This window comes from Hyperoodon ampullatus (assembly GCF_949752795.1).
Source record: "Hyperoodon ampullatus genome assembly, chromosome: 14".
In the NCBI taxonomy this organism is placed as follows: Eukaryota; Metazoa; Chordata; class Mammalia; order Artiodactyla; family Ziphiidae; genus Hyperoodon; species Hyperoodon ampullatus.
The window spans coordinates 7,479,976-7,498,036 of NC_136927.1; the positions used below are offsets into that span (position 1 = coordinate 7,479,976).

Sequence of the window (18,061 nt, forward strand, 5' to 3'; positions counted from 1 at the left end):
AGGCAATTTTCCAGGCAGGTGATAATTGTGAAAAGGAATCCCCTACCAGTAAATTGTTCCATCGCTACTGGTCAGATCCAAGCATAACAGATTATAATATAAGGTGTGAATAATTGGCATGCTGGCAGAAGACAAATCCTCAGTGGGAAATAAACTGAGAAATAGTTGCCTACAAAATGAACATTCTGAATTGACATGGGAAGGAAGCACCAATGTTACACATCACCTTACTTATAAATAAGACAATAGTATCAGGCATTGTACAAATAAAAAAGGGCAAGTTTCTGGAAATATGTCAAAAGAAGTTATAATAATCAGTAATAACACTAAAAGGGTTATTTTTAAATTTATTTTTAAATACAGCAGGTTCTTATTAGTAATCTATTTTATACATATTAGTGTATACATGTCAATCCTAATCTCCCAATTCATCACACCACCACCACCACCCCTTTCCCCCCTTGGTGTCCATATGTTTGTTCTCTACATCTGTGTCTCTATTTCTGCCTTACAAAGTGGTTCATCTTTACCATTTTTCTAGGTTCCACATATGCGTTATAAAAGGAATAATTTTTAAACATCCCTACCAATTTACAATGCAATCTACTGATCCTCACACACATGAGGTATGCTGGGGATAATGGTTCCTAATAATTACTTAACTTCTATTTTTCACTATATTAAAATTTTCAAAAATCAATCTGTACTTTTCATCCTCTATTTATATTTAAAACACAAAATTAAAATTTTTGTTTTGGCATATAAAACCAGCCATTGTGGTATACATAAACATTTAAGTTTAGGAACTTAATAGAACTGTCCTCATTTTAAGTCAATAAAGGTTGTAAGAAGTAAACCAAATTTTAATCCAAATTACTTGAAAATTCCTTGTAACTCCTGCTTCTCAGTCTTATCTGCTTATCTGGATTATAAACTCATTTAAATGATGTGAGTAACAATAACTAATCAACTTTGATCAAAAAAGAAAATTGGTCATTAGAATATTATAATGAAAATAAATGACTTGCTTTGGTACCACTTAATTTCCACTTAATTTCAAAAACAGTAACAAGAGAATAAGAACGCTTTACCAAAATGCGACTATGGAATAGTTTTAAATTGCATATGAAATTGAAATAGCAGAAAATAAATCACTAATAGAAAGATCTTTGTTAATTGTCTGCTAAATGTCGAGAGTATTATTTAATATTGAGAAAATCCCCAAATGTTGATTTCAACTTTTAACGAGTTTAAACAGTATTTAAACCCTTGTTAGATAATGTTGAAGATGATATCCTGTGATCAAAATAGGCAGAAACCTCATTAGTGAGTTTATGCAGATGTTATTTCCCAGACAAACCTGGCTTTAAAGTGAGAACCGCTACGACATATTAATAGAACAGGAGGATAAAGGGAGATTAGGTTGTATTTAGCAAGAAACAAAACAAAACAAAACAAAACCACACAGACATACACACACTAATATTTTTTTTGTAATAACAAATAAGAATTGCAACAGGATGTCACAAAACAGGTTCAGTAAGATATGGGTTTAAAGGTCAATTAAATTTGGGGATCACCAGGTGATATTAAGTCAGTCGGTTACCTTAGTGTAGGGTTCCTCTGGACACTTAGGATGCTACAATGAATTGTGAGTCTCCACAAGGGAGGGGGGTGATGAACACAGAGTGCTATGTTTCCAAAATACATTTGACTAAACCTAAGGTTTGCAGAGTCCCTCATGGGCCTAAGTTTCCACAAATTAACCTGTGCCCTGTTATTCCAGGGCAATTTTGGCACCCCCCCTTGCCAGTGTTGAAGGTGAAATCTATGTTTTTGGGGGTTTTTTTTTGTTTTATTTATTTTCTTAAACCTCATGCCCAGTGCCTCTGTCCATCAAATACCATATAAAAGAGCAACAGGATATGACCTTGGTTTCCTTATTTTGTGGATGGAGAAGGTCAAGAATAAGTGTCTCTTATCCAGGTCATAAAGATGTGTCTACTGTTGCCAAGTGAACACAGGGCTTAGAGGCATTAATGGGAAGAAAAGAGAGAGAGAGAGAGAAGTCCATAAGGGCAGGAAGTAATGACATAATAAATAAATGTTTCCTTTATTTCTCCCTTAGCCATCTTTCTCCACAAAACTTACATGGAATTTTGGAAAAATTATTCCTTGCATTTCTTCACTTCTCCACTTAATTTAAGTCTGAGGACAAACAGCCAATAAAAGAGCATCCTCAACATCAAAATATTGATCTCTGTTGGTTATGCTCTGTATTAAATTTACAGCATCCAAGATCAAGTGTTATTATCGACCAATATCATGACCTCTCAGATCCACAAACCTGTAAGGCTCGAAAGGAAATTTTCTTATTTTAATTGTTTATGGTACTTATGGGTGACTCTGTAACACCAAGGAGTTCCCCCTTTTCCTGTTATAAAATTCAGTCAGGAGGCCTGCCTTCTGATTCCAGCTCCAGCCCTGAGTAGTGGAGTAACCCAGATGAAGCCATCCTTTCATTGGTCCCTGCCTTGGTTTCCTTATCCACAAAATGAATCAGCTGCTTAGATGATCTCTGTGGTCTCTTCTGTGCTTGTGGCATCATTAGTATTTAACCTTGTAATGGAGACCGATGGAGTACAGAATGATGTCTGTGCAGTTAAAAGGACTTTAAACACTGTGAAGCGGCTCTCAAGCCTTTTGAGTATAAGGATCCTCTTTTTCATATCAAAAGTCTTACGGTCTACCCTCTCACAGTAGTAGTTTCAAAATCCACTGATTGAGAACAAGTTAGAGACAAACAGCTATTAAAACTTCAATGATGCTTTGTATTAATTTACATTTTATTAAACACAATACAATCTTCAGAGCGGACGTATGCATGTGAGATACACGAGATACATTCATTCAATTTATTCAATTTTCTTGCACATGAATTTGTGGATTCCATGGTATAAATAAGATACTGTAAATAGAAGTGTTTCATCTGATGCCTGGTACATGCGGACACTCAAGAAATGCTAATTATCAGCAGCAGCGGCATCAGGCAGGAATGGCAGTTACCTTCTTTCCTCTGGTGTGGAAAGAGCACCAGACTGTAAGCCCTCAGATCTGATTATAATTGTCAGAAGTCCCAGATCTGTCACTAACCAGCAGTTGACCTTGGGCAAGTCATTCTTCTCTTTGGGCTTTGGGCTTAAAACCTAAAAGGAGTTGAATAAGATGGCCTCTAAGATTTTTTGCAGCTCTCAAATACAATCCCTCTTCTACATGTCTATCAAGAATTAAGCTATAGGTTCTGAGTAGTCTAATTCACTATTTTCCAGACAAATGAACATCAGTCATGGTTCAGTTTTCTCCAACATGCCTATACAATGAAATGCAAACTGGCACCATTCCCAGAGAGAGTGGTTAACCATATCTTTCCAAATTACAAAGGTAGACTCCTTTTGGTTTAATAATTCTATTTCTAGGAATATATTCTGTGGATGATATGCTTGGAGACAACCTAAATGTCCATCAGTAGGGGACTAGTGAAATAATTGTACATTTATACAATGAAACATTATGCTTCTGGAATTACAATGAAGGTATTTATGTATGAATATGGAAAGATATTCAGGATATATTACTATGGAAGAAAAAGAAAGAAACAAAATAGAGAGAGAGAGAAGGAAGGAAGGGAGGGAGAGAGGGAGGGAGGGAAGGAGAGAGGGAAGAAAAGAGATGCAGAAATGTTAAGCATGGTACCATTAGTGTAAAAATACCTCCACAGGTGTAGAAAAGAATGCATATTTGTTTTAGTTAATATATGCATAAAATATCTCTGGGAGGATAAACAAGTAATTAACAGCAGTGGTTAACCTATGAAAACTACAAGGCTAGGGCCAAATATGGGAAGAAGACATTTCACTGTTTACTAATATTTTTGATGTTCAAATTATGTGAATGTGTTACCTATACAAAAATTAAATTAAGTGTTAAAACAAAGATCATATGGTTAAACCAAGTTCCTGAATTCCATCTACCATATTCCTACAACATATAAAGACTGTTAATGTGCTTTCTAAAGATGATCTTATATCACTATAAATAAGAAAATACACTTAAAAATACTTACATAATTTCAAGGGATTTAAAATAATAACTCCACTAGGTATATTTTTCTTTTATTTTGCTACTCTTAATAATCTCTTTATATAAAACAATTATTTTCAGGGTTTAAATGGTAGGAAAATGGCATTTTTTACCTATATGGCTTATATCTATATTTAAAGTTTTACTATAATTTTAATATGCAAACTGAGTCCTAGATACCTTACAGTGAAAATGTAGGACAGGAACATATTTCTCAGGTATCTCAGTTACCAAAGAATTTTGTATAATGGTCAAGATTTTTTAGAGATGAAAAGGACAGTAGAGAAAATTTAATCCATTTTTCCTTGCTCAATGGATCCACAGGAGAAAGAATTATGCCCAAAGTCACAGATCAGTGTGCGGAGACACACTATCACAGAGACAAGATGATTATGAATAAACCTTTCCCAGTGTGGCTACTTATTGAAGGAAATGGCACATATTTGTATATATAAAGTTTGTCATGCTTATCATGAATTCCATTACTTTAGCCTCATACTTTATATACATGCAAATTCTTATTGGCTATTGCTGTGAAAGAAATTACCCCAAAACATGATAACTTAAGACAACAACAATGCTTTATTAATTTTTATGGCTTTTCTGGATCAACAATTCTGAAATGGCTCAACTAGGGGGTCTGGCATGGAGCCTCTCATATGGTTGTAGTTGGGTAGTGGCTGGCAGTGGAATAGTGTGGGTTCCAGCAGCTAAGGGCCGGCCGGCCAGACATCTCTCTCTCTTCCTGTGGTCTCAGGGACTTTCCATGGGGGCCAGTTTGGGTTTCCTCATGGAAGCCTCAGAACAGTCAGTTTGCTCACATGACAGCTCAGGGCTCCAAGACCAAGTGCACCAGAGGTGGAAGCTGTGTTATCCTTTCTATCCCAGCCTTGGGAGTGACACAGTGTTGCCACCACTGTACCCTGATTGGTTGCAACTGTCACAAAATTCCACCCATTGCAAGTGGAATCATGCAGACTTCACCTCTTGATGGGAGAAGTAGCAAAGCATCTGTGGACATGTTTTAAAACGGGCACAATGAAGGATTCCCCAGACACCTGGGGCTTTCTGGGGCTTAGCATGTTTATCAAATACCAAGTGTTGTGGTAGATAAATAAGATATCATAGGAAAAACTGATATGATTATTTCCATGCAGTCATTCATGAAAACAGTGTGAAGGTTCTTCAAAAAATTAAAAATAGAACTACCATATGATCCAACAATTACACTTCTGGGTGTTTATTCAAAGGAAAGAAAAACATCTCAAATAGATACCTGCACCTCTGTGTTCACTGCAGCATTATTTACAGCAGCCAAGATATGGATATAACCTAAGTGTCCATTGATGGATGAATGGATAGAAAAAATGGGTTTTATATATATAAACAATGCAATATTATTCAGCCATAAAAGTGAAGGAAATTCTGCCACTGTGATAATATGGATGGGACGTGAGGGCATTATGCTAAGTGACATAAGTCAGAGAGAGGAAGACAAATACTGTATGATCTCACTTACATGTAGAATCCAAAGAGAAAAAAAAAAAAAAAACCCAGCAAACTCATAGATACAGAGAACAGATCGATGGTTGCCAGAGGCTAGGGGCAGGAGGGGATGTGTGAATGGATGAAGGAGGTCAAAAGGTACAAACTTTCAGTTATAAGATAAATAAGTCCTGGGAATATAATGCACTGTATGGTGACTATAGTTTCTAATACTATATTGTATATTTGAAAGTTGCTAAAAGAGTAGGTCTTAAAAGTTCTCATCAGAAGAAAGAAATCTATTTCCAGTATGAAGTTCTCAGACCTATTATCTTAACAAGTCAACTGCTGATTTAATTAAAAAATCACAGCTAGAGAAACACTGAATATGAAATTAATATGCTTATCAATTGTAAATACAATCTAATTTGGAGATCACAGTACCATTGTAGCTCCTAGACAGAACTGCCTGGCCCAGCACTAATTTTGTTGTTTCTTCTGTCTTAAAGTCTGGCAGGAACTTGTAGGCAAAGGAAAAGGCAGGGATGGCTGTTACAGAATCAGCATCGTATCTCACTGTGAGCAATGAAAATAATGTTGTTTCCCTGAATTGTCCAGCTCCACATTCCAGAAAGGAAGAGCAGCCTTCATGCACTTGAAGCCCTTTCTTACACAACTGAGGAAAGCCAAGAAAACAGCAATGCGGTCCATACATTTAATCAACATCTCAAATGCAAGCCCTGGAAGAGGTATGCAAAATGGGATGGCAGGTCGTTTTGTACTTTATCTGACTAAAGGGTGGCAAGACAAATCGAGCCTGACTTTGTTCATCTATTTCTGAAATCAATCAGCCTATAAATCAGCTCTTTTGTTTTGAAGCTATAACCACCACCTTGTGCTCCCCCCACCTCGTTCTATCCTGGGAAATTAGTCTGAAGTCTATGGAAAAGGAGGGTAGGATGGAAGGTTGTCGTTGAAGGGGGTGCTGGAGGGAGCGTGCTTTCATTTCCAAATGTGTAAATTGAAAAATGTGCAATTGGAATGCCAAATAAATACTGAAAGCAAGAGAATCATTTACTAAGATTCGATCGGACTTCTGTGTGATAAAACAAATGCAGCAAAAACATTCTGCGAAAAAATATTAGCATAATGAATTTTAAAACAACTGAGGGAACACATATAGGTTGCTCTCATCGTTTTCCATCTGAGAAGCAACTGTGCTACATTCAAACTGTTAATGAAGAGTCAGACCAGGAGTAGAATCAATTACACGTTGCTTTCATTCACTCTCCTCTTGTATTCATAAGCATAATCGGTCCATCTAACAGACTGCATAATGATGTTGTGCCCTGTCAATCATATTCAAATTGCATGAATTTTAAGGAGAAAAACCAATGCATGGAATTAAATTGATTTTCTTTTCTAGAGCTACAACCACAAAACCAAGCACTAAAAGTATTACTTGCAAATCTTATTGACCAATTTATATGATAAACACCACCAATCTGCAACCTGAAACAGAATACTTGAAGTTCGGTTAACGGGAAATTGAATTACCACCTGATAGCATTACAAAGTAAATGCTGTCTTTTTTCTCCACATAGGTCAATGTTTTCAGATACACATTTTCAGAGCTTGTTTTTATTATATTTCAAGAAACAATCAGTTGTCCATAAGATGTTCCTTTTCAATCTACAGCAGACATCAGTTAGATTGTATTTCAGCTGCAGCATGTTTCTAAATTTGGATTATTCTCTCATACATTTCTTCAGCTGCATGTTTGATTTCTTTCCATGTTCAGAAAGACTAGTCATACAGCTTTGTGCATGAGTTTGGGATAAACCAGCACTTAACAGTGTTATTTTCTAGTGCATTTTCCTTTGAGTCTGTGAGTTGAGCCTGTTTTGTTAGTTTTCCCTCCAGTGTTCTTGGTTATAAAGGGCTTCTAGTTCACCCTAGTTCACCTCTCTTAGCCTCCTTGGTGCTGTGGTTCCCTAAACAAAATGTCTACGTCTATGTCTATGTCTAAGATTAAATACACAGTAGCTAAACACCATTTGCATTTTACAGCTGATAAAGGCACACTGAATGCACTGTCAAAGCTTGAAGGAGTACATCCAGCTCAGTTTGAGGTTTGAATCCCATTTTTACATTAAAATGTGACAGTGTTGCCACGTTTCGGGCATCTTGTGCTGACAGTATGTTTCATGTTTCATTGACTTCAAAGTTGTGAAGTTTTAAGCTTAAGTTGTGAGGGTCAAGTTTTAAAATAATACTTGAGCAATTTCTGCCAAAATGTTATCCTCCATATTAAAAAAAGAAAGAAAGAAAGAAAAGAAAGAAAGAAGGAAGGGGCAAAGCTCATTTTAAATTTTTTACTAGCTCTACCTTTTCTGCCAAAGGTTTATTTTAGGTCAGTCCTATTGATGGGACTGTGTCCTATTTCAGCTGGACACCTACACATAAGGGTCTATTTGCAATAATATAGATTGAAATTTGTATAAAAGGGATATCCTGTAGTCAGCCATTTATAGAATCATGGAGATTCCACAGGGTATTGGGGACATCTGCATTACAATAGTGTTATTTCCAACAGAGAGGGGTCTCAGAGAGACTGTGGGAAGCTGAATTTTCTGCAAAATTCCAACATTTCACCATCATTTTAGAATGAACCAAAAGAGAACACATCCTAGAAGGAAGTGAGTCAAATGCATGGTATTTTTAATACTTCAATAGCAGGGGTGAGAGGAGGTGGAGGTCCAGATAGACAATATGACTTTTTCAAGGAAAATAATAATAAGGTCTTTGTTCTGGTTCAAGGGCTGGATGGCAATTGGCAGCCTTTTCAGAGAGATGCAAAACCAGTACTTTATGAAGACACAAGGGGAAAGTAGTCTTTAAAAATTCTATGTGGTGAGTAAAAATAAATGAACGTCAGTCCCCTCCGCCCGGTAACTGTACACATGTGGAATCTAGGCTGGGACTGAAGTGTGCAGAGGGGTCAGTGTGCTTGTCTGTCAACAGCCTTCCTTTATAGCTCCCTTGCCACCACAAGTATGGACTAGAAAGGCTTTTTTGCAATCATTCACTTAGTCATTAATTCTCTCCTTTTTTAAATAAGTAAATCCACTAAGTGCCAGGTACATAAGGTAATTGCTCTGTTCACTCACACCAAACAGGTCTTGTGTTTTTTCTGACTACAGGCCTTTCCTGGTGTCAAGAGAGCCCCTCCATCCTTGCCCCTCAAAATCCTTCCCATCCCATGAAACTCAAAAAGAATTGATCTTCCTTGAAGGTATGATCCATGAACCCCACTACATGAACTAAACTGAACTCAATTCTCCTCTTCTGGTCTCCCATAACACTTCTGTTTGACCACTTACATGACTTTTAACATGAACATTTCTGTACACACAACTAAGAAGATTCCATCGGTCAGAGCTCCCCAATAACACAGCATTCTGCCTGAGGAGGCAGGGAACTTCCTGTCATCAGAGGCAATCAAATATGACTATGTATGCATCGAGTTTCCTTCTAACTCTGGGATGTTATTCTGTGTTTCCTGTCTTCATGTGGAGACTACGCTTCCACCGCAGAAAACATGACCAATCTATGTCTGAGTCTCCTGGCAAAGCCAAGAACTCTACGGGAACAAATTGCCTAATAGATAATTAGTGAATTTGTGAGTAATGCAATAAAAGTTGGCCTGATATAATCAATCTAATCAGAGATGATAAACTGGATTAGAGAAAACAATGAGGTGAAATGGACAGACTAGACTGAGCAAGCAATGGAATGTAGTTTGACTGGTTCAGATCATTCAACACAAATTTTTATAGAACTAAGAATCTGTTTCTTCACAGAAAGACTCAGCAAAGCCTGATCAAAGATTTCCTAATAAATGCACTACAATTTAAAACACACACACACACACACAATTCTAATACCATCACACTTTTTAGTAAAAGCTATAAGATTTTTTCCCAAGACTTCCAACAGAAAAAAAAAAAGTGTGCAGTGACTCCTTTGCCTTTTTCTGCAAGAGATAATTAAATGCATTTTTAAAATGTGTCACGTCCCTCATCTGCGCATGGTTCATTTTAGAATAAATTGGCTTTGTTCTAGAGATTGGTTTTGGCTCTCAAATCACAAAATGGAAAATTGCAGATTCTCTACATGTCTTCTCAAAAAATTAATGGGATCACTTTTCGCGTTTCTTTAAAAAGTGACATTTGAGTATAATGAACCCACCTCTCCATCAAAATAAACCAGGTTTAATTTCTTCCTGAGACCAGTACATTCATAAGACACCACTGGACTACAGCTACTCCATACATTTACACCTGTACTCTCTTTTGGGTTGCACTTTCATGGTATAAACATCCACACAAGGCTCTACATCTAATTTTCTAGAGGAACACTTGTATTTAGAAAAGACAACTGAGAAGGACAGAACATTTTAAGAATGAGATTAACATTGATTCTAAAAGAAAGAATACATGGAAATTTCTATGCCATGAAGTTGCATTTTTCATGAGTTCACTTATACGAATTCAACAATATGAACAAGGGGTTAGGAGGAGTGAGAATGACAAAATATTTAAATAATAAGGACTATTTCACTAAACATTTCCACAATGAGTGTTTGCTCTAGCATGAACATGAACTTACATTGCTGGACCCCAAGAGATCAGACTGCATTCCCACCTACCTCTCAGACATGGTTGGCTCTTTGTACAAAATAGAAGCTGTTTTCAAACTTTTTGGTTTTAGAACCTCTTTACACTCAAAAATAACTGAGGGGCTTCCCTGGTGGCGCAGTGGTTGAGAGTCTGCCTGCCGATGCAGGGGATGCAGGTTCGTGCCCTGGTCCGGGAAGATCCCACATGCCGCAGAGCGGCTAGGCCCGTGAGCCATGGCTGCTGAGTCTGCGTGTCCGGAGCCTGTGCTCCGCAACAGGAGAGGCCACAACAGTGAGAGGCCCGCGTACCGCAAAAAAGAACCCCAAAAAACTGAGGACCTGTGAGAGCTTTTGTTTTGGTGGGTCATATCTATCACACAAGAAAACAAAAGCACATATACAATTAACTATCAGGAAAATGATGCTATCACATGTCATGTAACCTCTGGAAAACTACACTGCACACTCAAGAGAGAAAGAAAGTGAAAAATGCAAATAATCTCTGAATTTTGTTATGAACATGGTATTGACCTCACAAATCCCCTGAAAGAGGTATCCCTAAATCACGCTTTGAGAATTGCTACACTAGAGCTTCTTTCTGTGCAGATCTAGTAACTAAAAATAAATAGCCCCACTTCTAATGGAAAATTGGCACCATTAACTACATCATCTGGTTCTCAAGTTTGAAGAAACAGTGATCTCTTTCAACTCTATAGGGAAAACCAGACATATTGGTCTTGTTAAGAAATGGTATTTCTCTGTTTCAACTTTTGTATGAGTTAAGGGATTTTAAAAGAGTAATCTTAACTGAATGCAATTTTTGTCTTTTGGATATAAAGATTCTCAATCTTTAGAACTTAATTTCTCTTTCCACTTCTGTGAGACAGTGATCAGATCATTTCTACTCACCAACTTCTTGAGAACAGAGATGCTCTTCTTAAATAAGCAGTTTGCTTATTTAAGACTAGTCCAGATCTAGTAACTAAATATAAATATCCCCTAAATATAAATATCCAGTCCTAGTAACTAGGACTCAAGGAAGAAAGTCTAAGATGACTGCTACCAGATCAGTTGATTCTAGTAGAGAAGAAAATAGCAGGCACAGCTTTTTAAACAAGAATTCTACCAGACATCACAGGATAAAGCAAAGACGGATCCTTCAGGATCATGCATTCCCAAGAGAAATCATGACAACGGTGTCCTTTCTTGTGCTTCCTTCTTCATAGAATGAGTTGGAAGCTACTAAAGGGAAGGAGACCAGCTAACATTAAACCAGGTTGGCAGGAATGAGAAAGGACACAGATAATTCAAGAAGCTTAAAGGTTCTGGTCAATTTTGATGATGGTTTCAAGGTGGTTGGGAGAAAACAAAGGGAAGAGTCAAAATTCACCCAAAGTAACTCCACTCTGGGTGACTGAGGGGACGACAGAAATGGGGAAATCAGAATATATAGTAATTGAGGCCCAACTTATTGTAGTGCTTATCAAGTCTTCTAAAAATCTATCCTTAACATAAAAATAAAATGCAGAAAGGGGACAAAAATAAGAGAAGAATTAGCAAGACAAACAGACAAAACTTGTACAGTTGAAGGTAACTAACTTTCCTGTATCAAGGTACTTTTTTTTCCCTTTTTCCTTGCCTATTTTGGGTCTGACATAGAATCACTCAGGGGAAGACAAAATATCACTGAGCCTTTCAAACATGATTCATTGTGAGGCTGAGATTCAAAGAGGTCAACATGTGCCTCTGCAAGATTACTTAATGGAAACCATTAATGTAAAACCACTCAAAGAAAACCAAGAGATCTTTCCATAGTAATTCAGATGCTAACAATGGAATGTTTGCCTGGAAGCTTTGATAATTAAGCAATGAATACCAGATTTTAAAAGAAAGAAATACAAGTAAATAAATAAATAACATCTGGTGATTGATTCTCTAGTAATATACTATCGTGTAGGCCAATGAATAAAAATTCCAATTTTTATTTGGAAATGAGGTCATGCTTGAGTGATATGATAATATGATGAGAGAAACAGGCAGAGTAAAAGAATGGGTAGTTTATTATGAGTAGGAAAATATTTTATATTATAGAGAAGTGTCTAAAGATGGTCACTAGAATGTGTAATTATAATCAGATAGAATGATATCAGGGGACTATTACTAAGCCATAAAAAGAAACGAAATTGAGTTATTTGTAGTGAGGTGGATGGACCTAGAGTCTGTCACACAGAGTGAAGTAAGTCAGAAAGAGAAAAACAAATACTGTATGTTAACACATATATATGGAATCTAAAGAAAAAAAAAAAAGTGGTTCTGAAGAACCTAAGGGGCAGGACAGGAATAAAGATGCAGACGTGCAGACGTAGAGAAGGGACTTGAGGACACAGGGAGGGGAAGGGTAAGCTGGGACGAAGTGAGAGAGTGGCATGGACATATATACACTACCAAAGAGATAGATAGCTAGTGGGAAGCAGCCGCATAGCACAGGGAGATCAGCTCAGTGCTTTGTGACCACCTAGAGGGTGGGATATGGAGGGTGGGAGGGAGATGCAAAAGGGAGGAGATATGGGGATATATGTATAGCTGATTCATTTTGTTATAAAGCAGAAACTAACACACCATTGTAAAGCAATTATACTCCAATAAAGATGTTAAGAAAAAAAAAAGAATGATATCAGGAAAGAGCAAGAAAACAAGTCTTCACATCCCAATGGCAAATCCCACTCATGAACTGGGTAAACTTGTGGGAAGTTTACCCACAAGTTTTTACTGGGAAAAGTTATTTTACCTTTCCTCTCCTCTCTGTAAAAACAGAATAATATTTATTTTTCAAGTTCATAATGGGGAATAAATTAGCCATTATATGTGAAAGCATCAAGCACAGTACCTGGCATGTAGTAGGTGAACTCTAACTTGATTGATTATCGTTAGTACTTGTAGGTAATTGTATTCACAGTGTGCATAAATAGGATAACAATAAGCTCTTTCATATTTAATTAGCATTTCATCATTACACTCTCAAAATTCATAACTATTCATAGAAACCGATTATGTCAGAATTTATATTTTACTGGCTTCTTTGCTTCTACTATTTCTTGGATTCCTGGTTTTCTCTTTCTTAAACTCTTTTTTTTTTTTTTTCCTCAAATATTTGGGTAATTCTTTTAGAGATGGTCTGTAGCTGGGAATTTTTTAAGTCACTAGATTTTCAAAAGCTTTTAGTTCATTCTCATTTCTGAATGTTAGTTTTCCAGCATATATGACTCTAGGTTCAAATTATTTTTTCTCTCAGAATTTTGACAATTTTGCTTCATTTCCTTCTACCACGAGAAAAAGCTAGTTTGATTTCTACACCTCCATAAGTTGAGCTGGATTTCTTTTCCTCCCCAGAAGTTTTAGAAACTTCCAATTTATACTTGGAATTCTGAATTCTGTCTAGGTTCTTTTAGGACAGGAATTCTTTTTTCTCTTTTAGTTATGAAGTTATTACTACTCTTTCTTTTTCCCCATTCATTCTAGAAGTCTTAATAGATGGGCTGTATATGTCTGGGAGTAAATCTCAATTGTTTTTACTTTCTCTTAAATATAATATTTTATCTGCTGCACATTTTACACTATTTCCTTGACTTATTCTTTGCATCAGTAAGTTTTCAGCTGTTTCCTTTCCATTATGCATCCCTTCATTTGAAATTTCTGTTCTTGTTTTAACTTCCTGGAATTTTTATTTCTCCCTCTCTTGTTAGAACATCTTTTTCTAACTTCTACATGTATTGAATATAATTCTTTTCTCTAACAGCTTTTTTACTGGATATAAATCCTTTTGTTGTCCAGGCTAATACTCTGTTATAGCTATCTCTCAGTGGATCTGAATTCACTTAACATACACCTTCACACTTTTTTTCTTGATACTTCTAGAGACCCATACAAATTATATGCATTTTCATCACATTGTTACTTATAATGCAAATAATTAATCCCTTGTCAGGGCATTTCAAATAAGAAAGAAAAGTATTTGTAATGTTGTAATTGATGACTGAATTATATAAATAGACATTTTAACAAGGAATGTATTTCTCATGCAGCTAACAAAAGGATTATAGAAATTGCTAAGATCTTCACAGTTTTTTTTTAATGTTAAAAGGTATGATTTTATTTTCCCAACATGATAAAACAGCATATGCTTCCAAATTGCAAATACACACACACAAAAACACACAGGAAAAAATAAAGAGAAAAAAAAAGGAATATATTCGGCGTTTTCATGACTCAGAACATCTCCATCCACATCATTCTAGCTATTTCATAGTGTTTCTTTTAGAACTGATGACAACATTCCAAACCAGACCTATTTTAGACCCCATTTTTAATAAATATTATACACTTTAAATAAAAATGGATTACATGTTTTCCAGAAGAGAATAGTTCAAATTGGAAGAGTTGTTTTTAGATACCTAATTATTATGCATTAATTACAAATCTTATTTAAACTACTTAAACTAAAAGCAATATTTATTTTTACCCTCACTAGTAGATCTATATGCCTTGTTACACACTTAGCTGTCCAGAGGTATTTAAAGCAGAAACATATCAAGCAGCTGAATTATTTTCTAAAGCATCCTTGCAGTGCAGTATTTCAAAAACACAGAAGACAACATCAATAACATGTTCTGATAGGGTTTTAACAATTTTACTGCTTATTTCATTCTGAAAGACTAATGTCTTAGTTCTCTCTACTACAGTAAATGGACTGCAAGACGCTGCTGTATAATAAAGAACAACAAAATTAACCTAACGGAATTATCATTGACAATTTTATTGATGAAATAGTACAAAAGTTTAAATTTAAATGACTATGGGTTTCTCCTCAGAAATCATGGAAGCCAGAAGGAAGTGATGAAAGAAAAGAACAATCAAACATAGAATCTTATTTCTATTTCTTATTTCTATTTCTTATTTCTAGCAAAATTATCCTTCAGGAATGAAGGAGGAAATAAATCATTCTAAGGCAAAGGTAAACTAAGAGAATTTGTCACCAGCAGACCAGACCCAACCTACAAGAATGACTAAAGGAAGTTCTTGAGACAGAGGAAATAATAAAGGAAGAAATTTTAGAGCATAAGGAAAGGGGAAAGAATAAAAGAGAGAGCAAAAATATGGAAGAACGGATAAGTAAACTGTGCCTGAACTAATGACAAATAAACTATTGTTACATGTGGCAACGTGAATGGATGTGACAGACTTCATACTAAACAAAAGAAATTTTGAGGCAGGAGACAGATGGGCCTCAGGCTGAGCCGCTGGAGTGTGTCCCCTGTGGACACATACTCCAAAATAGCAGGAGTGAGAGAGGAGCTGAGCCCTGCCCAGAAAAGAGATAAAGAGACCACATATTTCTCATCCTCAAGGTCAAGGAGACCTTCCCGACTATACATGTGTAGAAAGGCTCCTCAGGGGCCAAAAAGTGAGGGGGCGCCACCCCACAGTAGGTGAGGTCAACCTACCCATAGGCCTCTTCGCTAGAATCCATCTTGGCTAAGAGATGTGAACGCACACAGGGGAGGACCCTGAGATAAACCAAATACGAAGTCAGAGCCAGGCAAAGCAAGATGATTGGCCAAAGGAAACCTGGAAAAAATGCCCCATATAAGTGATTCAAACTACCACGAGGGCTTGACTCTCTCTGAGCCCACCCATGTGAGCCTATTCACACATTCTCTTTTTCCTCCTAATAAACACTTTGTTTCACTACTTTCCGCCTCTTTGTGGAAATTCATTTCTACAAAGCCGACGGGCCAGAGCCTTGTCACTGGCCACAGGTCTAGTGGCTAGGATTCAGCGCTCTCACTGCTGTGGCCTGGCTTCACTCTCTGGCTGGGGAACCAAAATCGTGCATCAAGCCGCTGCAGGTCGAGGCCACCCGAGATCAAGCTGACACAAAAGATTACATATATACTCTATGTGGTTCCATTTATATTAAGAACAGACAAAATTGGACTTCCCTGGTGGCTCAGTGGTTAAGAATCCGCCTGCCAATGCAGGGGATGGGTTTGAGCCCTGGTCCAGGAAGAGCCCACATGCCGTGGAGCAACTAAGCCCGTGCACCACAACTACTGAGCTTGTGCTCTAGAGCCCACAAGCCACAACTACTGAGCCCACGTGCCACAACTACTGAAGCATGTGCGCCTAGAGCCCATGCTCCGCAACAGAGAAGCCACAGCGATGAGAAGCCCGTGCACCACAACCAAGAGTAGCCCCCACTCGCTGCAACTAGAGAAAGCCTGCGTACAGCAACAAAGACCCAACACAACCAAAAATAAATAATTAATTTTTTAAAAACAGAACAGATAAAATTAATACATCATGAAAGAAGTCAGAACAGTGTTTGCCTTTAAGAGATGGGGACTGTATTGGGCATGAGGAGTTTCTGGTGTGAGGGGAATATTTTCCATATTAATTGGCGTGTATACATTGTCAAAACTCATCAAATTATATACTTAGTTAAGGTCTTTGCATTTTACTCTATGTATATTTTATCTCAATTAAAAGAAAAGAGTATGGTAATATAATAAGCACAAGTTCTATTTATGTCACTGCTCCATCTATGATTCTCAAAGCAGAATGTAAGCAATGGATATTTGTGACTTAACATTTATTTCCTTGTTCATATAGGTGATATTCCACATTTCACAGCGTACAGCAAATGCAGGAGAAACATTTGCTCTTCTAATTCTTCATATTTGGAAATGAACCCACGTACTTAATAAAATATTTATATCTAAACCATAAAATTTGAAGAGTCTTTTTAAAAGAACTAAACATTTGCTTTAGAAAAATAATTTTTATTCTTGCTTTTTCATCAGGCACATACACAGGTGAAGCAAAGAGGTATCTCCTTATTAAAGTAGTTTTCAGAGGGATGTTTAAGAAAATAATTTATACCCACCGGGGTACTGTTTTCCTCCAAATTGCTTTACTGCCCAGCAAGAAATAGAGTTGACTCATTCCCTGCAGCAGGCTATATTATCCAAATATGGCTACAATAATATCTGCCATCCTATGTGTTCTTCTGCAGTGTGACCTTGCCTTGCCACTCCTTCATTGAAGCATAAATCCCCTTGCAATGAACCTCAGATGGCTGTAGTGACTTGCTTATCACCAATAAAGTGTGTTGAAGTGATGCTATGGGGCTTCCAAGGAAAGGTGAGAAGAAGCCTGCCAAATCGGCCTTGGTCTCTTGCAATATTTGGTAACTGAATGCTCCCTCTAGGAACTCAATGCCATGCTGTAAGAAGCCAAAACCGTATGTGCAGACACTCTGGTGGACGGTCCCAGCAGAGCCCGTTCTGTAAGCCATCCCATTCCAGTCACTAGATATGTGGGTGAAGAAGCCTCCAGATGATTCCAGCCCCCAATCATTCACATTTTCCCCAATAAGGACCCACACGATATGGAGCAGAGACAGGCCATTTGAATTACTGTCACACAAGATCTGCACGCCTAAAAAATAGTTGTTGACTTACCCCACCTAGTTTTGGGATGATTTGTTGCACAGCAGTAAATAACTGAGACATTTTTGTTCAATTTGCTTATTTTACAGGAAGTGATAACATGAAATTGACTCACTCCCTAACATGGGTTATAATCACTTCCGACTACATTATCCTAAAGGAAGTAGAAGTACCTGAGGTTCTACATTTGATTTAACTTTGGGGTTGACGTGGAGTCAGACTTGAGAACAGGATACAGTCCATCTTC

General features: G+C 37.1%; 1 protein-coding gene across 3 annotated transcripts in view; it reads right to left on the reverse strand.

The window, feature by feature from the left end:
• MACROD2 (mono-ADP ribosylhydrolase 2) overlaps positions 1–18,061 on the reverse strand; it is a 1,985,837-nt gene that overhangs the window by 824,730 nt on the left and 1,143,046 nt on the right. The gene's annotated exons all lie outside the window — the stretch shown is intronic.